Source organism: Talpa occidentalis, unplaced genomic scaffold (assembly GCF_014898055.3).
Source record: "Talpa occidentalis isolate TD23 unplaced genomic scaffold, MPIMG_talOcc4v2.1 talOcc4.2, whole genome shotgun sequence".
NCBI classification, from domain to species: Eukaryota; Metazoa; Chordata; class Mammalia; order Eulipotyphla; family Talpidae; genus Talpa; species Talpa occidentalis.
In genome coordinates, this window is record NW_023602073.1 from 44,921,343 (window position 1) to 44,944,312 (window position 22,970).

Below are 22,970 nucleotides of genomic sequence, written 5' to 3' on the forward strand. Positions count from 1 at the left end.
AACAGTGACCAAAACAAAAAGGCACCCTACCGAATGCAGAAAATAATTTGCACAGCACACAGCTGACAAGGAATTGATATAGAAGATCTACAGAGCACTCACACAGCTCAACCAGAAGAAAACAAACAACTCAATTAGAACATGGGCAGAAGAACGAAATGGGCATTTCTCCAGAGAAGACATGAAGATGGCTCGTGATGTGAAAAATGCTCATCATCAACCAGGGAAATTCAGATCAAATCCACAGTGAGATACCACCTGACTCCTGTGAGAAGGGCTCATATTAAAAAAACAAAACAAAACAACAACAAACAAGTGCTGGTGAGGGCCTGGAGGGAGAGGAACCCTATCACACTCTTGGTAGACAGGTCCAGCCCCTGTGGAAGGAAGTGTGGAGATTTCTCAAAAGACGAAAATGGATGTAAACATGTTCCAGGGATTGCACTCCTAGGTATCTATCCAAACAGCACAAAAACATTAATTTGAAAGGATATGTACACTCCTATTTCTAGCAGTACCTTTTACAATAGCCAATATGGAAGCAACTTAAATTCCCAAGTACTTAGGGGTGGATCAAGAAGACGTGGCACATACACTCAATGGAATATTATCAACGACCAAAACAGATAAACTCATGCCATTTGCAGCAACATGGATCGAGCTGGAAAGGATGATTCTAAGAGAAGTGAGCCAGAAGGAAAAAGGGAAATACAGATTGTGTCACTTACATGTGGAATCTAGAGACACTAAACAAAGGCAAACAGTGAGTGTCAAAGACAAACAGTGAGTGTGACTCTAGAAATCAGACCTTAGACCTGACACAGGAGCAGAAGGGGAAGGAAAGGGGGAGAGTAGGGAATGGGGGTGCTGGTGGAGGAGGCTGTGTGGGCTTTGGTGGTGGAAAAACTATATGACCCCAACTGACGGGAGAAATTCTATATTGTGAAAAAATAAACAAGAATGATTAACTAACCAAAAAAAAACAAAAACAATAGCTGTGGAGTATGATGCAGCAAAGCACATGATCTCAAAGGAAACGCCAAGATTGAATCCTAATTCTGCTCCCTCTTGTGTAGCCTTGAAATTAGTGTTATGATTTTCCAAGCTCAGTTGTAAATAAGGGGCAATAAGTCATTGAGGACACAGCTATAGGAGTGGACACTGTACCCCCTTCCACCTGAGGGAAAGAAAGATGAGTCATCTGGTGACCCCTACTCCCCCCTTCTCAGGGTCAGGGGTCCTCAGGCCTGGGGAATCCCCCTGCTGTCGTCTAGGAGGCGCCTTTGATAATGCAGGTATTTATGTCCACAGTCATTTTTAATAATACAATCAGATCAGAGAGTCTAGTGTTGCCAGCAGCGGTGATTTGAGAATGCAGGAGTTTATCTCTCTAGGAGGGTGCCTGGTAATCGATAATAGAACAAGCCCCCAAGACTTGCAAATTTCAGAACTCAATAATAGTCCTAGAGTTTACCAATCACAGAAGACCTACAACCTTCCCCTTCTGCAGCACTGGGTAACATTCGTGTTTGAGGTCTGCAAACCACACCCTCCTGGTCTGCTGGACATGGAAACTCCTCTTCCTGTGCTGCCCACAGACCCCATTCCTGTCTGGGTTCTCTACCCCAGCTCCAGTGCTGGGGCCAGAGCAGAGACTGACCAGGACTCAGCGGGGCTGCTGTCCCCTCTTGGGGGGCTCCTGGCAGTGCGGACAGCACGTGGCCCCTCGGTGGGTCTGAGAGTGACTTGGCTGAGACAGGCCTGGCAGAAGCTGTGGCCACAGGAGGTGCTCCCCGGGTCCCTGTCCCCAGGCAGACGCTGCAGGTCCCCTCTGCCAGGAGGGTCCACTTGTGGCCCTGAGGTCATGCCTGTCCCACAAGGTGCGTGAGGAAGGGGAACAAATGGAGGGCAGAGGAGATGGTCAGGGAGGAGGTGACCACACCTGTCCTGGTCATGCTGCAGGAGCCTCCTCCCTGGCCCGTACACTCTCACCCTCTCCAGCCTCTGCTCCCCACAGCGCCCCAGGCCTTTCTCAACCCTCACCTGCCTTCTCTACTCCCCACACCAGGCAGGGAGGCCTCACAGGGCCTGGCCTCACCTCCACTTTCTTCCCCACCCCTTTCCCTGTAGCCAGGAGAGCAGACAGGGGCTGAGCGTCCATGATGTGCCAGGCCCTGTGCTGACACTCACAGGCATCAGATCACCACCCTCACCGCGTCCCTAACCTCACCACACACAGATAAGGAAACTGAGGCTCTGTGGGGGGTAGTCTCTGTGCAGGTCCCACTCATGTGCTGGGGGCGGGGAAAGGGCTGGAGTCCAGCCCAGGGCGAAGCCCCAGGCCCTCAGCACCCGCTGCAGCCGCTCCAGCTCCTGCCAATGCCCAGACCTGGCTCCGCCCCGCACCCAACACCCAGGACCCTCACCCTGTCTCCTTGGGGTGACTCACCTCCCTGTCACCTCCTGCTCCCCCTGGGGCTCAGGTCACCTATCACCTCAGGGAGGAAGCCCAGCGGCTCCCAGGTCAGGGGCCCCTCGCTCTGTGCTCCCCGGGCCCGTCTCCAGCTGGACTCTGAGTTACAGACACACAGAGTCCTGGGACGGCTCACTCTGCGCCCCAGTGCCTGGCAGAGGACACCCCAAATATATGTCATTTGAGTTAAGAAATTAATACAGTTATGCCAAAAGCAGCTCAGGAGGACTCTTGAGTCTGGTAATGGCGGGTTAGGACTTTCACACCAACCAACACACTGCAAACAACCATGTATCGTGTTGGGATTTGCCCTGCTTATGCACACAGGGATTTCAGACATTTCAAGGGCTCCGATGTGAAAAAGTGTCCTTATTCTGTTTGAGCAGAGGTCAGAAATTGGTCTTTCTGTAGAAGTTTGGGGCCCAGCCTCTGTCATCCCCTCCCCTCTCTCCCACTCATCTCCTGCCATCATGAGAGCAACATCAGGAGGAATTTTTTTATAAGTCTTAACAATAAAAGGGCTGCCTGGGCAGGTAGTGGGTGCCCATCATTAAGAGGACCCAACCCTTACTCTGGATGTTTCCAGGGGATTTTGATGCTGAGAAAATGAGAAAGAAACAATAATTTCACCCCCTCTAACGCTACACTTCCTCCAGGAGCTGAGGCAGACCCTGCTCCATCTCCCCCTCCCTTCCTGGACTGTAGACAAAGGCTCAGCTCAGGAACTGGGGTGACCTGGGCTAATCCTGCCCCTGGGCCAGGCCAGCAGGGCACACACTCCTCCCTCCCCCGTGGGACTCCCTCCAGCTCTGGTCTAGAGAGAAAGGAGCTACAGCCCACGGAGGCAGTGACCCCCTGGGAAACAGATCGAGTGCCAGGCTGGAGCTCCCTGAATCTGAGGCCAGTGGGTTTTCTATAGTGACCCCAAAGGAGGTGAACTTGAAGTGTACATTGGGGACTGGGGGAGGAAGGTTTCAGAGGTGGGGGTGCTACCACATCCTAGCAGGGGTCCTGGAGGGGGGTGCTACCCAGCTCCTTCCAGCTCAGTCCAACCAAGACATATTTCTAAACTTCCTCCTCTTCTTCATACCCATTGCTTTCTCTGACCTGCTCAAAATAGCTTCTTGATGGAACTTTTGCCATCGAGGTGTTGTCCTGACATTCTTTGCTTTTTGAGGGATTTGAATTCATTTATGCTGGGCTTGACGTGCAGTTGTCCTCCCACTGTCTATGCTGTGTGCCCTGTCTCTCCTGTCTCTCTCTCTCTCTCTCTCTCTCTCTCTCTCTCTCTCTCACACACACACACACACACACACACACACACACACACACTCCCCTCTCCTTGGGAACCAGATCCTCACTCAGCACTGGGGTTACCATGACCCTCTGTCCCTGGTTCCCTCTCAGAGCCGCCCTCTCTGCAGTGTCTCAACTCAGCGGTGTCTGAGCAGCCCCAGGAATCCCTGCACCTCCTGCCTCTGCCCTTGTGGGAAACCAGCCCCTCACCCTGCATAACAGTGAGGAGGTGAAGGCAAAGTCCTGAGGTCAGTGATGAATGGAGGAGACAATTTACTCTTTTCTTGCATTTTCTTTTTTTCCTCATTACTGTATTATTTCTATTGAGGCAACATCAATTTACACACTGCATGTGTCCAGAGGCACAGGGTCACACCTTTTCAGATGTTTGTTACCATATCACACCCACCTAAGGGCACCCACAGTCCTCCACAATAGCCCATGAGGCCCTCTTCCCTCTTTGTGTCCTGCTCTCACCCTCCCTCACCCATAGGGTCAATTCTCCAGTCATATTTCTAGAGTTTGTTTTGGTTTAGTGTCATCTGTCCCTGCTTTGTTCTTTGTATTCCACATATGAATGAAATCATCTGGTATTTGACTTTCTCCTTCAAACATATTTCACTTAGCATCATCCCCTCCACATCTATCCATGTTTTGCAAATTCAAGGCTTTATCTTTTTCACAGCTGAATAGTATTCCATTGTGTCTATCTACCACCTCTCCTTTGTCCACTCATCTGCCATTGGGCACTTAGGTTGTTTCCACAGTTGGTTATTGGGCACAGTGCTGCAGTGAACAGAGCAGGCACATAGCCTTTGGAATTAGTGTTTTTACCTCCTTTGGATAAATACCAAGGAATGGAATGCTTGACCCTGTGGAAGGTGTATTTTGAATATTTTGAGGAGCCTTCATTCTGTTCTCCACAGGGGCGGGACTGTAACAGTGTGGTATCCATAGGAAAGGAAGGTTCCAGTTTTCCTGCACCTCCCCAGGAAGGGTGGAGCCCACTAGGGATGGGAAGCTAAAAAGGAGGCAGAAGCAACGAGGTGGGGAAAGAAGACTGGAGGAGGCACATGGAGCAAAGGGACGTGTGAAGAAGAAACCACGCTTGCTTATGAGCTTTGGGCTGGTGCCGGGGTCCCAGGGAGACACGAAATAGACACTTGAAAGAGACAAAGACATGGGTGAGAGATCCAGGGGAGGCTGATGATGGCAGCCTTTATCTTGCTGTGGATTTTGATTTTGCTCTTGTCCTTCCAGACTTTCCTGGCCCTTCCTGCCCCTGTTCTGTGAGTCCCCACCAGAGGTGCACCTTAGACTGTGGCAGGCTTTTGTGCTTCAGCAGTCCTGCTTTGGGCCAACCCTGTTAGGCTGGGCAATACCCAAGAGGGGACGAGAACTTTGGATGTTTCATTTGGAAACAATTTTAACTATATTCTTTCTCTTCTCTTTCTCTATTACACACTAATTCTCTATTGCACATGAATTATATTATTATAACTTTCTATTAAAGGCCTCATACACTGTAGTATGCTTTGTCTATGCAACTGATGACAATACCCACTTAGATTCATCAGGTTTGAGGGTCCAGGGAACCCCTCATTCAGCACATTAACAGGAGCAGTCTCCATCCCCATCCACGATGTACCAGAGTCCCTTTTCCTCCCCATCCTACACTGGGTCATTGTCACAGGTGTGAGGGGGTGTCTCATTGTGGTTTTAATTGGCATTTTCCTGACAGCACATGATGACATTTATCCATGTGCATATTGGCCACATGTGTGTCTTTTTTAGAGAAGTGCCTGTTTAGCACTTGCTTTGATTGGGTTCTTTGGTTTCTTGTTTTGGGTTCCTTGGTGGGATTTGCAGCTCTTGGTGTCTTGGATCTCTCTGGTCTGGGGTGGGGGTGGGGGCCATCAAACCTGTTTGTGGAGTTTGTTCGGGACATCCTCTCCCCCTAACAGAACCTACTACCTTTGCAACTTTTCTGTAAATGTAACAGTATTCTTTAATTTTTTAAAACTACCCTCAACACCTAATAGCTTGTAGAAGGAAAAAATTATCTACTTTCCAATTTTCCCAGGTTTTGTTATCCAGGGGCTGCAGAGAGAAAAGAAGTGGGGAGAAAAGCTGGAAACCCCACAGCCAGGGCGGGCTCCGGGGTCTCCCCTCCTCTGAGCCCTGCTTCTCTGACTCCTCACAGAGCATGTCACCCCCAGGACGCCGCCCTCCAGGACCCCCAACTCTGCCCACCTCAGCCCCCGCCCCGTCCTGGCGGCTCCACCAGAATCCGGAACAGCGCGGCAGCGCCCCCGTGTGGCCACAGGGCTGAGCACAGGAGCCCAGAGCTGCCCTTTCTCCTGCTCAGCCAGGCCCTCCTCAGGCTCCCTGGGCTCCCAGCAGTTCTTAAATAAATAAATAAATGTTAAAAAATATAAAATAAGTTTCCCCAGCCTACTCCCCAGTCAGAGCCCATGGCCTGACGAGGCCTGGGAAGGACAGGACAGGACTATGCTGTCCTCAGGAGCCCCCTGCACCTCCAAAGAGCCACTTCTCACCTGTGCTGCCCCAGCTTGGCCTGAGCCCCTCCTCTCTCACCTGGAGACACACAGACTAGTCTCTCCTGCCACCCCCAGTCTGGGCCCCTTTCACGTGGAAGCTAAACCAGGTCCTGCTCTGCTCACAGCCTGGCAGGGGCTCCCCAGCCCCAGTCACCCCAGCCCCACAGGGTGACCACTTCCCAGGCCTCTGACACCCACTCCTGTGTTCCTCCCTCTCTCTCTGGTCCAGCTGACCCTCACCCCCTCTGTCCTTGCACACCCCCACAGGCTGTTCCTCCCCAGGGCTTTGCTGCCATCCCACCATCTACACTGACCCCCTTTTGGACACAGTTGGCCACACACACCCCTTCCTCCCCTTAGGCTCATGACAGACACTTTGTACCTCTAAACCAGGTGCAGGGTTATTGTTTCCTTGCAGGCTCTGAGATCAGTCTGGTTTCTAAAAACACAACATTCCAGACAAAGCCTTGATCAAACGCCTATATTTCCAACTGTCTATTAAAGAGGGGGCGGGGGAAACATTATTGGATCTACACAAACACACATTTTGAAACGAGAAATCAGAATATTTAGTAAAAATTTTACATTTTGGGGGCAGAGAGAGAAAAGCAGCTGTTTCAGCTTGCTCATAGTAAGATGCAAGATTTATAAGTCAAATTTTGCAGTTTTCTTTAGTTTTCATGACAAATCTGTATTATTTTTTCTTTGTGTGAAAGAACTTTAAAAGGATTAATGTTCATAGAGAGCAAAGACAAGAAAGAACATTAGGAATAAAACACCCAAAGTTTCCCATCCCTCGTGGGTAAAGACTGAACCACACAACCTCCACCCACAGCAGGGCCACTGTGGCCTGAAAGGTCCCCAAGTCTGAGGCGCCTGCAGGTGGGGGCCACAGAAGTGGCTGGAAGGAGCCAGCAAGTCTGGGCCAAAAGGAGCAAAATTAAAGTACAAGGCAAGGGAAAGGTCGGTCCCCCCATGGGGCTCTTCCAGGCGTCTCCTTCCACGTCTTTACCTGGTTCAAGTCCAAAGCCAAGAAGCAAGGCGGCTTCTCCCTGTCACTCTCCTGCGTGTCTCCCGGGGCTCTCTGTGCTGACAAACCTTGATGTTCTTAGCAAATCGTCCATCAGAACAGCCCGTCACAGCTGACGCTCCTGGTGTCTGTCATGAGCAGCCCCAGAACTTGCCGTCAGCCTCCCGGTTATCCTGCCCCTGGTACATCAGAGGGCGTCAGTGTCTGGCACTCTTTGGGGGCATCATCAGGGCAAGATCTATTTAATATGAGTGCTTCAGTTCAAAGAAAACAGATCACGAGTCATGTAGCATGCACGTGCAGCCTGTTTGTGTGCAGGTTCTTGTAGGTATGGGCCCTTCCGCCCTGGCCCTCTCTCAGAAGGACAGAGCTAAGGTAGAGGACAGGGCACTGTCTGTGTTTCTCACCTGTGTGCTTAATTGCAAGACCACTCAGGTTCAGGATAGTTTGTTTCTTTAACAAACAGGAGAGCAGGGAAATAGTCTCTAAGGCCTCAGTGGCCGGCTGTCACCCCAGATAGTGTCCGCAGTGTCCAATAGTCCCAAATTAAGGCTGCCTATGTAAGGTGGTACAGTCCCATCAGGGAGGGCCTGGAGCTGGGGGCACAACCGCAAGCACTGGGCCAGGCTCCAACTCACAGTGGCAGTGGGAGATACCCCAGCAGGCACAGCCACAGCCTGAACACCAGGCCGGATGGGAAGGAGGCAACAGCACTGGGAGGTGGTGCCGGACAGTCAACAGCAATGACAGGCCTCAAATGGGACCTTGCTGCTGTAGCCCCAGTGGGCTGCATGCCCAGGGGTGGTGTGGGGGGACACAGAGCCTCTGCTGCCAGGTTGGCTGCCTCCTTTGTCAATGGCACTGATGGTGGATGGTGGTGAAGTTCCCACCCACTGTCATGCACTGCTACTCCCGCTGCTGGGTGCAATAGGCACAGCTGTCAGGGTGGCCTGGGCCCTGTCCTCAAGCAGCGGCCTCCTGGACCCTGCCAGAGTGGTTGGGGGTCCATTCAAACCCAGCTGATGACCCCCAGCTCTCATCCCTAGCCCAGCAAGGTGGCCTCAGTGAAGCTGTCCTGTGGCACCCACTGCAGGGCAGCCTTAGTGCTGCCCAGAAGCAGCTCCTCTGGGGGGCAGGGAAGGGGGAGCCTAAGCCCTAGGGGCTCCTTTGCCTAAACCTGGCTTGCTCCGGGTGAGGGGCCACCTGAAGGCTGCCTGTAACCTGGCAGGAAACCCGCCTCTGTCACCATCTCTAGAGCTGTGCCCACCAGCTCCCACCTGCACATGCAGGTGCCAGTGCAGGAAACCACCACTGCTGCTGCCAGCCCTTTCAGACTCCTGCTCCCACTGGCCTCTGGCGGTGCCCACTGGGGCCGCCGCATCAACACAGCCCGCATGTCCCACCACTCAGGGGGCAGGAAACAGCTGGGGAAGCTCTGGGGTTCTGGAGTCAGTGTTACACACTGTACTATTATATACAAACATATACATTCACATGTATCTATTAATGCCTTTAGTAAATTTTACTTGAAAAATTTATGTTGTAAATTTGTATGTGTGAGAAATCCATCCAGGGATAGTGACAGATTTTCTTTATGCTGAGCTGAACCACTTCCTCACGTCCATCTGGATATGCCTCCTGGGAGAGAAAGGAAAACAGACCCCACCCCAGCGCATTTCTTGTCTTTTCTTCCAGGTCCTCACAGCTCCCTGATCATTGACATCAGGGGGCCCCAATCTGGCTGAGCCCCAGGATGCATGTGGGTGTGTTACATATACTCAGGTCTCTCCCAGACCGGGCAGCTCAGAGTGATGAACAGGGAGCCCGGGAATCACTTCCTCAACACACCCTGCAGGTGAGGCTGACACATAGCCAGGAATCTGGTCTCGTTCTTCTGCTAAAAGTATGATCAGCACCAGATGAGACTCAACAAAAGCAAAGAAAATAATCCAGTCAAAAAATGGGCAGAAGAGCTAAAAAGAAACTTCTCTGAAAAGGAAATACAAATGGCCAACAGGCATATGAAAAAATGTTCAACATCACTTGTAGTCAGGGAAATGCAAATCAAAACTACCATGAGATACCATCTTACACCAGTGAGAATGGCACATATTAAAAAAACTAGCAACAACAAATGTTGGCGAGGGTGTGGAGAAAAAGGAACTCTCCTGCACTGTTGGTGGGAGTGCAAACTGGTCCAACCACTATGGAGAGCTGTGTGGAGATTTCTGGACCTACTAAACATAGAGCTTCCATATGATCCAGCAATTCCACTCCTAGGTATTTACCCAAAGGACACAGAAACATCAATTCCAAAGAGCACCTGCACCCCTATGTTTATAGCAGCACTGTTTACAATAGCTAAGCTTTGGAAACAGCCCAAATGCCCAAAAATAGATGACTGGATCAAGAAGATGTGGTCCATATACACCATGGAATATTACTCAGCATTCAAAAAAGATAAACACATGCAATTTGCAGCAACATGGATGGAGCTGGAAGGGATCATTCTCGGCGAAATAAGCCAGAAAGAAAAAGAAAAATACCAGATGGTCTCACTCATAGCAGGAATCTAGAAAACTTAAATAAGGGACCAGGAAAAAGAATAACTATAAGAAAGAAAATATCAAAATCAACAAATAACTATGAATCAGAGACACTCTATGGGGGGTAGGGGGCGGGGAAAGGAGGGCTTGGGTTCAAAATAAGGGGGTTGTAATTGTATAGGGAATATAAAAATAAAATTTAAATAAAAAATATGATCAGCACCAATATTGTTATAAACAGACTCTCAGACTCTGTTCTAGACCTTCTGAGTCTTCATCAGTGTCCCAGTGATTCCTGTGGTCACTGAAGTGGGGGCTCCCTGGTCTCCCTGCCTTCACCAGAGGTTGTCAGAATATGCAGTTGGCACTGTGGGGGGATGGTCTTAACACAGGGGATTTCAGGGTTCAGTCCTGCTCCTTTCTTTTCCTTAGTCATCACTCCCTGTCCCGTCCATGCTCAAGACTTTAAATATCATTTACATCACATCACCTCCCAGATCTATTTCTCAGTGCACATATTGCACCTGTGCTCCTGCTTGTCCGTCTGCTGCAGACAGATGATAAGAAGTTCTCAGCTATTAACAAAGACTCAGAGTCTAAATGAATCTGCAGCAGGGGGAGGCTGGGGAGAGCCATCAAGAGGAACTCTGTCTCTCACTCCCCCAGCCAAAACGTTTATTAAAGACATGAACAAAGGGACAAGAAACTAGCATGCAGGGCCTCCCTGGTGGCACAAGGGGTAAAGTCTCAGCACTATGAAGCTACTGGCAGCCACTGAGGCCTGAGTCAGATCCCTGGCCAGCAACCTGACCCACATGGTGCAGCAGACCTCTCTTGTCTCGCCTGCTACTCCCCTCAGCAGTGTATTTCGGTCAATCTGCCTGTCCTGCTCCCCACTCTCTTTCTAGTGAATCTTCTCAAAACCCAGATGTTACCTTAGGAAACACTAAAGACCATCTCTAAATATATCCAGATCCAAACACTTGCTATTATTTTCCTGATCACACTCCATAAAGCTACCAAATTTTCCATCCTAAAATCTGTGCTAGATTCCTACATTTATCTTCATTCACTTTCTCTCCACCTTTTTAAACATTATTGATGAGACAACGTAAGTCACAGATTCACTGGCTAGAAAGACACAGTCACTTCTTAGGTCACCCCTGGTGTTCATGCAGGTTGGTTTCTCTTAGTCTCTCAGCATGACCATCCCTCAGCAGGGCCCTCGATGTGGAGTGTCAAATGCTACCATCGCTATGTCTCCTGGCTGGATGTAGATTATTTTCCCTCATTAAAAATAATTAGTAATTGGGCAATAATCTGCTCAGCCTTTGTCACCTCTCCATGGACTAAATTTTCATCTTTACAATTCCCTGCTGGCTGCTGCACTTTTCCTTGTCACCTTCTTTGCATAACTATGGGCCTTTCCCTCCAAAGGAGGAAGAATTTTTGAAGGAGCCTCCAATTCTATCCTGCAATATACAATATTGTCCACAGTTGTAGTCAAAGAAGAGGTGAAGGTGTGTATGGTGAGCTGAGCCATTAATAAATGGCCTTAAGATTTGAAGATACGAACATCACCATCATGAATGGAAACTGTCCAGATATTGACCAAGATGCACAACCTAAATAAGCCAGCCTGTGGGCCTTACACTTATAATGAGTTGAATCCACCCGTTGTAAACTCTCGTATGTTGTCATATGATTTGCTGTATCCTCTCAGCTCCAGCAGGCGCAGTGAGATGGTGGGAATACTTAATCCATGGTAATGAGGTAACAGTAGACAATTTCTTGCAAGACTTGATTCTTTAAAATTTGTGGGTGTTGGGCCTCTCTGGTGGCCTAGGGGTTAAGTCTCAGAACTACCACTCAGAAGGTCCACTACAAGAGCCTGAGAGGATCCTCTGCCAGGGAACTACCCCACATGGCACAGCAGACCTCTCCTGTCTTGCCTACTACTCCCCTTAGCAGTGTATTTCAGTATATCTGCCTGTCCTGCAACCCACTCTGTTTCTGATGAATTCTCTCATGTCCCACACCTCTGGCCTACACCCCAGTTCTTTTACACGAAAGTTAAAAACAAACTTTTAAAAAATTGTGGATGGGGCCTCCCGGTGGTGCAGCGGTTGAGCGCTGGGCTGCAAAGCTGCCTGCAGTCTCTGCAGTGCCAGTTTGATCCCCGGCCACCGACAAGGGTCCCACATGGTGCGCAGACCTCTCCTGCCGCCCGCTGCTCCCCTCAGCAGTGTACCTCGGTCCTTCTGCCTGTTCTGCTCCCCGCTCTGGCTCTAGTGAATTCTCTCACCCTCCTGCACATCTGACTGTACCCAGTGCTTGTATAAATAAATAAATAAATAAATAAATAAATCTAGAAAAAAAAATGTGGATGTTTCATTAGGGAATTATAAAGAATAATTCAGTGTTGCAAAGGGAAAATAAAGGATAAAAGCACCAAGATTTGTTACTATCAGGAGAATAATAATTTGTCAGAAGATGTCACCTTCTGGCCATGTGGGGATATATAAATGGTGTAAAAAAGTCATAATCTGCATCATCAAGTACAAGATCCCAGGAAACAGCAAAGGCTGGGGATCCCGTGGTTGTATAGGTGCAACAAGACACAACAGGGTACTCAGTCAGCAGGAGTCAGGGTTTGTTGTCAAATGAACCTGATGCCAAACTAGAGAGGGTCAGTCCACCACCCAGCGCTGCCGGGCCAGGAAACCTGGACTGGTCTACAGCCCTGGTCAGCAATAGGTGCGCCTGGCGGGTTTCAAGGATTAGTTTTGAAGTTTGGCTTAATCTTGCCCCTCATCTGCTTTCTCTACATTATATATAAGTATTTCTCTTTTTCCTTTTGACTTATCCCTCTTCCATCCATGTTGCCGCAGTGTTTTCTGACCGTGGATGCTATTTCATTACGCAGGTACATACATCACCTGTAAATGTACACATATGTATACATGTAATCACAGCTTCTTCTTGATTTGTCACTTGTCTGGGGCATTCAGGTGGTTCCCATAGCTTGGCTACTGCAAATAGTGCTGCAGTGGTGACGGGAGTGCAGGTCCCTTCACAGGAGAGTATTTATCCTCTGTGAGGAGATCCTCAGTGTAGAATTGCTGGGTCCAATGGCAGAACCACATTCACTCTTTCAAGAAGCCTCAATACTGTGTCCATAAGGGCTGGCTCAGTCTATATCCAAAAACAATGCAGGACTGTCCCCTTTTTCCACATCCTTGCCAGCACTTGTTGTTTCCGATCTTTTGGAAACAATAGGCCATTCTCGCAGGTGAAGTGGTTTAAACCAGGGGATCATAAAGCCACAAAATGTAGGGAAAAAGGAATCCTGTAACACTCGGGCCAACACAAGGCTGTCTCTCACTGTGAAAGAAAATAATCATGAAGAAATTCAGGTGAATTACCTGAGTGTTAACATTATCAATAGACCACTGCATTCTCAAGCTGTCCTCCTGAAAGCATCACCATAATCCAGTGCCAGCCTCTCTGCCTCAACCTCTACCCCACTGGAGTCCTCCAGGGTCTCGCCTTTAGGGCCTACATACACTTCATAGTACTGGGAACTGCTGCTTCCCAGGGGAGAACACAATAAAACTTGGTCAGAATGAGACCACAGGAGGAACTTATGAGGGTGACACCCCCATGAGCTCCATCTACACTGTCTCCATCTACACTGGGCTCCATCTACACTGTCCCCAGGGGCTCAGGGATCAAAACCTGATCCACACTAACCTGGAGCTTGAGTGATGCTTCTTCCTTGTCCACCTGTGGGAAGAAACATAATGTGAGACCAAGGAGGAGTCAGGTCAGGAGTCCTAAATATCTTCTAATCCGGCAGAACAGGGAAGTTTCCAGAACTGTGACTAAAGACCCAGGTCATGGCTGGGAAAAACAGAAAAAAGGAGGTAAGGGAGGACTAGACCAAATGACCCCTGGGCAACACCAGTGTGTGAATGGTACTTCCCATTAACCAGGTAGGGCAAGTTCCCCCTGACTTGAAAGCCTCCAGTGGACAAGATCCCCCACTCCCTTTCTTACCTGAGCACTTCTTCCTCCACATCACAGCTTCAGCCACCGCAGCTCCAGTGAGCACAGCTCCAAGGAGAACCAGGCCAGCAATGATGCCCCGGTGGGGATGGAGGACTAAGGAAGGGGCCCTGGAAGGGAAGGGAAGGTGAGACTCTGAGCCCCAGGCCTCATCCTGATCCTCTGAAGGTCTCCAGAAGGGCTTATGATTCCCTAGGAGGCTTTGTGGCCACATTTCCCCCTGCTCACCCCATCTCAGAACTCGGGGCTCCTGTAGTCCCTCATACTGCACATGGCACGTGTATCTCTGCTCCTCTCCAGAAGGCACCACCACAGCTGCCCACTTCTCGAAAGTTCCATCCCCCCCAGGCCTGGTATCCACCAGCTCTATGTCCTGGGTCAGGTTCTCCCCTTCTCACTGCCAGGTCAGGGTGATGTCCTCAGGGTAGAAACTCAGGGCCCAGCACTTCAGGGTGACCTCATGGTCAGAGGTGAGGTTGAGGGTCACCTCTATGTTTGGGGGATCTGAGGATAAGGGTCAGAAAATTCACACTTTGGGTTTTTCCTTCCTGGACACTGAAGCAGCCTCACTGACCATCCTCAGAATGGACATGACAATTGGTTTGGAGGGAGGAAGCACAGAGTCCAGAAACCAGCCTAGTCTGGGGAATCTGGGATAATCAGGTGAGAGCCCAGGGTAGGAGGACGCAGGTCTCTAAGGAGAACACAGACTTTTGCTCCTCACCTGGCTGGAGGGTGGATGACACAGAAAGGCTGGAGTCAGATCCAGAAATGTTCTCAGACCAAAAACAAGACCTTGAAAGAGAAACTAATTGTTCCCAGGATGGGTGCCGGGTCACTAAGATCCAGGGAGAGTTATTTCAGGATGGCCTCCCCTCCCTCAGGAGAGACTGGATTCCTTAACCGTCCAGAAAAGTGGTGTCTTCTGGGCGAGTCTCTCTCTAGCACAGAACATGAAACCCAGGGGGACTCTCCCTCTCTGCCCAGAAAGCAGGTGCTGTTCTGCCCATTACTCCATTTCCCTGTGGGGCGGCAGGAGAGGGGAGGTCCGAGGCCTCGTGGGCCCTCTTACCTGTGCGCTGCAGCACCTCCTTCCCCAACTCCAGGAATCTGCGGAGCCACATCAAGCACCTGCTCTGCACACAGTCCCTGACGCGCTCGGCCCTCCCCTGCGCCTCCCACTCGCGCTGGGTGATCTGAGCCCCCGAGTCCGCGGGGGTCCAGGAGCGCAGGTCCTCGCTCAGGGAGATGAAATCCGCGCCGTCATAGGCGAACTTTTCATACCCGCCGAGGAGGTTCCCATGGGGTCCCACTTCACAGCCTAACATCCTCTGGAGGGTGTGAGACCCTAAGCCCCGCCCAGCGGTCAGCGCTGAGGTCACCCGCGGTCACCCCGCCCTTACACCCTGAATAAACCTAAACTGAAAATGAAAGGGCAGGCAGGAAAGTCCCTTCCCGGGGGAGGGGCCTGGTAGATCCACCAGCCTCAAGGGGTCAGTGGACCCTGAAACTCGGGACACCCCGGCCTTAGGGTGGGAATGGGGGGTGACCTGACCCTGGCCCCGCCCCGCGAAGCTCACCGTCCTCGCTCTGGTTGTAGCGGCCACGCAGGTGCTTCAGAAGCTTTTGGAACTACTGTGTGATGTACCTTAGGTTCTGAGTCTCCTCGTCCAGGTCCTCCTGCCCCACCCGCCCCGCCCAGGGAGCCCACGGATCCACACTCTTGCCCCTCGGAGAGTTGCTGTCGAACCGCCAGAACTGCGTGTCATCCATGGAGCCCATGGCGATGTAGCGGGGCTCCTCGAGGCCGGGCAGGGACATTGCAGTGTAGAAAAGCCTCAGGGAGTGGGAGCCTGGAGGCGGGAGGGGAGACCCGGGCTGACCCTCCTCTCAGCACGGGCCCAGGTCCCAGGAGATGGGCCTGGAGGGGAAAAAGGGGCAGGGCCGTGAGAGTGAAAAGGGGGGTGGGCCAAGAAGGGCCCAGACTCAGGGGGACCAGAGCACTCAGGGGAGGCGGGAGGGACAGAAGGGGCCAGAACACAACGGGCCTGAAGGGGATACAAGAGGTTGGGAGGAGATGAGCCTTTCCTGGGGTCCTGCACCCGCAAGGGCTCCTTGCTCCTCCCTCCTGGAGCAACAGTGTCCAGCTGGACACGCACTCACCCGCCCGGGTCTCCATCAGGGCCAGGGGCCCCCAGAGCAGCAGCAGGAGGGTGAGGGGCATCACACTCCTTCCAGGGGTCTGGGGAGAAGGAGTCCAGGAGGGTCCTTGGAGACTTTGTAACTGGAGCAGGATGATGCTGATTGTCTTCCCTGGAAACCCCCAGGAAATGGGGAGAGAGAATGGGGGTGAGTGTGGGGTCATCAAGGCTGCACCACCCCACAGAGCCTGTGGGAGGGAGACATGATGCTGTAACAGTGTGACATCCACAGAAAGGGGGGAAAGGCAGCCTGGAGGAATGAAGAAACCGGTAGAAATTTCAGATAATTGTGATTATTCTACTTTGATATTGAATTAAAACTATACAGGTGGGAAGGAGGCGGAGCAACATGGCGGCGAGGAGATGCTGCGAGTAAGATCTCCCATTAAAAAAAGTTAATAGGGAGGAAAAGCGGCAGGTCCCAGTGAGAACTGGGACACGGAAGATAAACAGACGACTCCAGCAAACTACCCGAAGAAGAAAGTTGCCATAAAAGAGGACTAGGAGGGAGGAAAGCGCAGAACCCTGCTCCCCTCCCCCGCCCACAGAGGCGGCACTCTCCGACCAGTAGAGAGGAGGAAAAAAACAAACTAAAACGACCAACAAGAACAAACTACGCATCAAGCAGGACTGGGAGTGGAAAGGAACTATATCAGCCACCACACCCCATGAACGGGAGCTGTGGAGAACACTGAAGGATTCGCCGAGGCGGTGAGTGAACGGCTCCGGGCGCCATTAGAGAACAAAGGAGACTCTGGAGACCTGCACACAGCCCTGGGCCGGCCGGTAAGCTTGCGCGGAAAAGCGGCATGCTGGAAAAGCAAACGCGGATCGGGATCGCGACTGCCCAGGTCCCCATGCCTGAGGCCTAGGCTTGCGGGGAGATGCGCTGGGGCCCTCACTGAGGTGAAAGTCCCTCACTGAGTAATCAGAAACCAGGTGCCCGGACACGGGAGCAGGGTGCAAAAGGCGCCATTGCTGCGGCCACTTAACTGGGCTACAGCCCGCGTCCTGGACCTGAGGGCTTTGGAACTGAGACCCGGGGCACGAAATTCGAGGCGTGGGTCCTCCACATCAGCGGGACACAAGGCAGACACAGCACCCCAAAGCCGTTGAGGTTTTCCCTACCATTCCCACTCTGTTCCCTGTCCCACGGGGTGAAAAACACAGCTCCCCAAGGGCTCTAGGAGACATCTCTGGTGCCACCTAGAGACCAGAAAAAAGTCACTAACACCTTTCTTCAGAAAAGACTGCTTGAAACCAGCAGAAGGTGGAGCCCGTGGCCAGCTGGGAAGTTAGCCCACCCCAGACCCCTTCAGACCAGCAGTGTGAGCCCACAGGGGGAGCGGGCACCCACGGCCAGGGCAGACCGGGCGCACAGAAGAGTGTGCCTGAGACCGGACGCACAGGGAGTGCGTCCCGCATCGCCATTTTAGAACAGGGACATTTCTTCAGTAAAGACTGCCTGCAGAAGGCTCCCTCAGGAGCCAGAGGTGAGCGGGGAAGCTCGCCCATGCCAGGCCCCTTCTGGCCTGCAGTCCAAACCCAGTGGGGGAGCGGGAACCCACCGCCGGGGCAGACCAAGCACACAGGGGAGTGTGTCCCCACATCGGCATTTTAGAACAGGGACCTTTCTTCAGTAAAGACTGCTTGAAACCGACAGATGGCTCCTGGAGGAGCCAGAGGGGAGCGGAGAAGTTCACCCAAGATGCCGGCCAGTCCCAGCAATAGTGTCCCAGTGCATACGACAAATTAAAAAACAGACAGTAGGGAGTAGAAGAACCACACGCAACAAAACAACCCCTCAGGAAAAAAGCACACCACAAAAAGAAAACCACCCCCCAGATTGCAACGACAGTAACTTGGAAGAACTTCTGAGCCTTCCAGAAAGAGAATTTAAAATTGCTGTGATTAAAAAAATGACAGAACTCATAAAGGAAAACAATGATCAGAAGAAGGAAATTGAGTCCCTAAAGAGGGAAAACAATGGTCAGAAGAATGAAATTGAGTCCTTAAAGAGGGAAGCAAAAGAAACGCAGGGGATCAAAGAATTAATGGAGGAACTAAAGAACTCTGGGAAAAGCAATGAAAGCAGAATAGATGAAATCGAAGAACGAATAAGTACTCTTGAAGACACAGAAATAAAAAGAACCAAAGCAGAAAAGGAAAGAGAAGTACAAAGGAAAAAGAACAAAGAAAGACTTCGGGAATTATCTGACTCCATGAGGAAAGGAAATACAAGAGTTATAGGAATACCAGAGAGAGGCTAGAGATATAGGAACAGAGAAAATATTCAAAGAGATAATTGAAGAGAACTTCCCAAATGTGAAGAAGGAGCTGAAAATTGATATACAAGAAGCAAGAAGAACACCAAACTTCCACGACGAAAGGAAAAATACAGCAAGACACATAATAGTAAGGCTCCCAAGAATCCAGGACAAGGAAAAAATAATGAAGCTGACGAGAGGGAAGAAACAGATAACATTCAAAGGAAAACCAATCAGGCTGACATCCGACTTCTCTGAAGAAACACTACGGGCAAGGAGAGAGTGGAGGGACATAGTCAACAGACTCCAAGAAAACAGATGCCAACCAAGAATACTCTATCCCGCAAAGCTCTCCTTCCTCTATGAAGAAAGAATAAGGACCTTCCCAGACAAACAGAAACTCCGGAATTTCATTATGACTAAACCCCACTCCAAAAAATACTACAAGGAATCCTAAAGCCAGAACCTCAGAGGGACGAATAACAATGAAAGAAGGCCAAAAAAAAAAAGTTATTAAAAGAATAAATAAATAAAATCAAAGGAAAGACAAACACAATGGCAAATACAGATGCTAACATATCAATATTAACTCTAAATGTAAATGGACTAAACTCTTCAATAAAAAGACACAGAGTTGCAGCCTGGATTAAGAAACAAAACCCAACCTTTTGCTGTCTCCAGGAAACACATTTAGCTACAAAAGATAAAAATAGACTCAAAGTTAAAGGGCGGAAAATAATCCTACAAGCAAATGGACCAAAAAAAGAAAGCAGGTACAGCTATACTTATATCAGATAAAACAGATTTCAAACTCAAAAAAATAAAAAGAGACCCCAATGGTCACTACATTATGATCAAGGGGACAATACTTCAAGAAGAAATAACACTCATTAACATATACTCACCAAACGAAGGAGCACCAAAATATATCAGACAACTGTTGTCCTCTCTGAATACAGACATCAGAGAAAACACATACGTAGTGGGAGACTTCAACACACCACTATCAACAATGGATAGATCAACAAGACAAAAAATAAGTAAAGAAACTAAAGCTCTAAATAAGGACCTAGAGCATTTGGGCTTAACAGACATCTATAGAACACTAAACCCCCAAAAAACGGAGTACACATTTTTCTCAAGCGCACACGGATCATTCTCCAGGATCGATCACATACTGGGGCACAAGACAAACATCAACAGATACACCAAGATTGAAATCATACCAACCATCTTTTCTGACCATGAAGGCATCAAACTAGAAATAAACCATAAAAAGAAGGCAAGGAACTTTCCTACCTCATGTAGACTAAAAACCACACTACTGGAAGACCACTGGACTAATGAGGAGATCAAAGAGGAAATTAAAAAATTCTTTGAATTGAATGACAAGGAGGACACCAATATCCTAAATGTATGGGATGCAGCAAAAGCAGTAATAAGAGGAAAATATATAGCAATAGAAGCTCACATCAAGAAACAAGAAAGAACTCAAAGAAACAACCTAATCTCGAAGCTCAAAGATGTAGAAAAAGAACAACAAAAAAACCCCAAAACCAGTAGAAGAAAAGAAATAATAAAAACAAAGCAGAAATAAATGAAATTGAAACTAAAAAAACAATCCAAAAGATGAATGAAACCAAGAGCTGGTTCTTTGAAAAAAATCAATAAAATAGACAAACCCCTAGCCAGGCTCACAAAGGAAAAAAGGGAGAAAGCACAAATAAACAGGATCATCAATGAAAGAGGAGAAATCACAACGGATACAGCAGAAATCAAAAGAATAATCAGTAACTACTATGAACAGTTATATGGAAACAAATTCAACAATCTAGAGGAGATGTACAAATTCCTACAACTCTACAATCACCCAAAGCTAGATAAAGAAGAAATAGAACACCTAAACAGACCAATTACAAGCAGCAAAATTGAAATGGTAATCAAAAACCTCCCCAAAAACAAAAGCCCAGGACCTGATGGATTTACAAATGAATTCTACCAAACATTCAGAGATGAATTAGTGCCTATCCTTCACAAACTCTTCCAAAGAATTGAGAAGGAAGGGACAATACCAAACACGTTCTATGAAGCCAACATTACACTAATACCAAAACCTAACAAGGACAACACAAAAATGGAAAACTACAGGCCAATCTCCCTAATGAACACTGATGCAAAAATCCTCAATAAAATTTTAGCTATCAGAATCCAACAATGTATCCATAAGATAATTCACCACAACCAAGTAGGATTCATTCCAGGGACACAAGGATGGTTTAACATCCGAAAATCAATCAACGTTATCCAACACATCAACAAAAAGAAATACAAAAACCATATGATAATATCAATAGATACTGAGAAATCTTTCGACAAAGTGCAACACCCATTCATGATAAAAGCCCTTGAATCCTTGGGATACAAGGAACTTACCTCAACATCATAAAGGCCATCTATGGCAAGCCAACAGCCAGTATCATTCTCAATGGTGAAAAGCTGAAAGCAATTCCATTAAGATCTGGAACAAGACAAGGATGTCCACTCTCACCACTGCTTTTCAATATAATACTGGAAGTCCTAGCCAGAGCAATCAGACAAGAGAAAGATATACAAGGAATCCAAATAGGAAAAGAGGAAGTCAAACTATCACTATTTGCAGATGATATGATAATATAGATAGAGAACTCCAAAAACTCCACAGAGAAACTAATTCAACTCATCAATCAGTTCAGTAAAGTGGCAGGATACAAAATCAACATGCAAAAGTCAGTAGCCTTCCTATACACAAACAATAAATCTGAAGAAAAGGAAATAAGAAAAAACATCCATTTTATTATTGAAACAAAAAAAATCAAATATTTGGGAATAAATCTAACAAAAGAGGTAAAGGACCTATACAAAGAAAACTATAAAAAACTGTTAAAAGAAATAGAAGAAGTCACAAAGAAATGGAAAGACATCCCCTGCTCATGGATTGGAAAAATAAACATTATTAAAATGGCCATCCTACCAAAAGCAATATACAGATTCAATGTTATTCCAATCAAAATTTCAATGTCATTCTTCAAAGAAATAGAACAATTATTGATGAAATTCATATGGAATCACAAAAAACCCCGAATAGCTAAAGCTCTCCTGAAAAAAAAAAGAAGGGAATGGAGGCATCACACTCCCAGACTTCAAACTATACTACAAAGCCATAATCATCAAAACTGCATGGTATTGGAACAAGAACAGACATACAGACCAATGGAATCGAATAGAAAATCCAGGAATAAACCCACAGATTTATGATCAACTAATCTTTGACAAAGGAGCAAAGACTATGCATTGGAGCAAAGAAAGCTTGTTCAATACATGGTGCTGGGAAAACTGGGTCACTACATGCAAAAGAATGAAGACCACTACCTCACACCATACACAAAAATCAACTCAAAATGGATTAAAGAACTAGACATAAGACCTGAAACCATAAAATACATACAAGGAAATATAGGCGAAACACTATGTGATATGCACATCAAAGACATCTTCACAGACACATCACCCAAAGCAGTGATAGTGAAGGCAAAGATAAACAGCTGGGACTACATCAAATTATAGAGCTTCTGCACAGCAAAAGAGACAATAACAAAAACAAAGAGAAACCCCACCAACTGGGAGAACATTTTTGCACACAACACTAATGATAAAGGACTGATCACAAAAATCTGCAAAGAGCTGATGAGACTCAACAACAACAAAGAAAATAATCCAATCAACAACGGGCAGAAGAGCTAAAAAGAAACTTCTCTGAAGAGGAAATGCAAATGGCCAACAGGCATATGAAAAAATGTTCAACATCACTTGTAATCAGGGAAATGCAAATCAAAACTACCATGAGATACCATCTTACACCAGTGAGAATGGCACATATTAAAAAAACTAGCAACAACAAATGTTGGCGAGGGTGTGGAGAAAAAGGAACTCTTCTGCACTGTTGGTGGGAGTGCAAACTGGTCCAACCACTATGGAGAGCTGTGTGGAGATTTCTGGACCTTCTAAATACAGAGCTTCCATATGATCCAGCAATTCCACTCCTAGGTATTTACCCAGAGGACACAGAAACATCAATTCCAAAGAGCACCTGCACCCCTATGTTTATAGCAGCACTGTTTACAATAGCTAAGCTTTGGAAACAGCCCAAATGCACAAAAAGAGATGACTGGATCAAGAAGATGTGGTACATATATACCATGGACTATTACTCAGCATTCAAAAAAGATAAACACATGCAATTTGCAGCAACGTGGATGGCGCTGGAAGGGATCATGCTCAGTGAAATAAGCCAGAAAGAAAAAGAAAAATACCGGATGGTCTCACTCATAGCAGGAATCTAGAAAACTTAAATAAGGGACCAGGAAAATGAATAACTATAAGAAAGTGAAAATCAAAATCAACAAAAAACTATGAACCAGAGACACTTTTTGGGGGTGGGGGGCGGGAGGGAGGGATGGGGGGGTTGCAATTGTATGGGAATATCAAAATA

The 22,970-nt window shown here is 48.2% G+C and overlaps 1 protein-coding gene and 1 pseudogene across 8 annotated transcripts in view; both read right to left on the reverse strand.

Moving 5' to 3' along the window:
* LOC119252167 (saoe class I histocompatibility antigen, A alpha chain-like) overlaps positions 1 to 22,970 on the reverse strand; it is a 131,391-nt gene that overhangs the window by 54,461 nt on the left and 53,960 nt on the right. The window lies entirely within an intron of this gene.
* The window catches only part of LOC119251306 (class I histocompatibility antigen, Gogo-C*0203 alpha chain-like), a 30,763-nt pseudogene continuing 16,195 nt past the window's right edge, over positions 8,403 to 22,970 (reverse strand).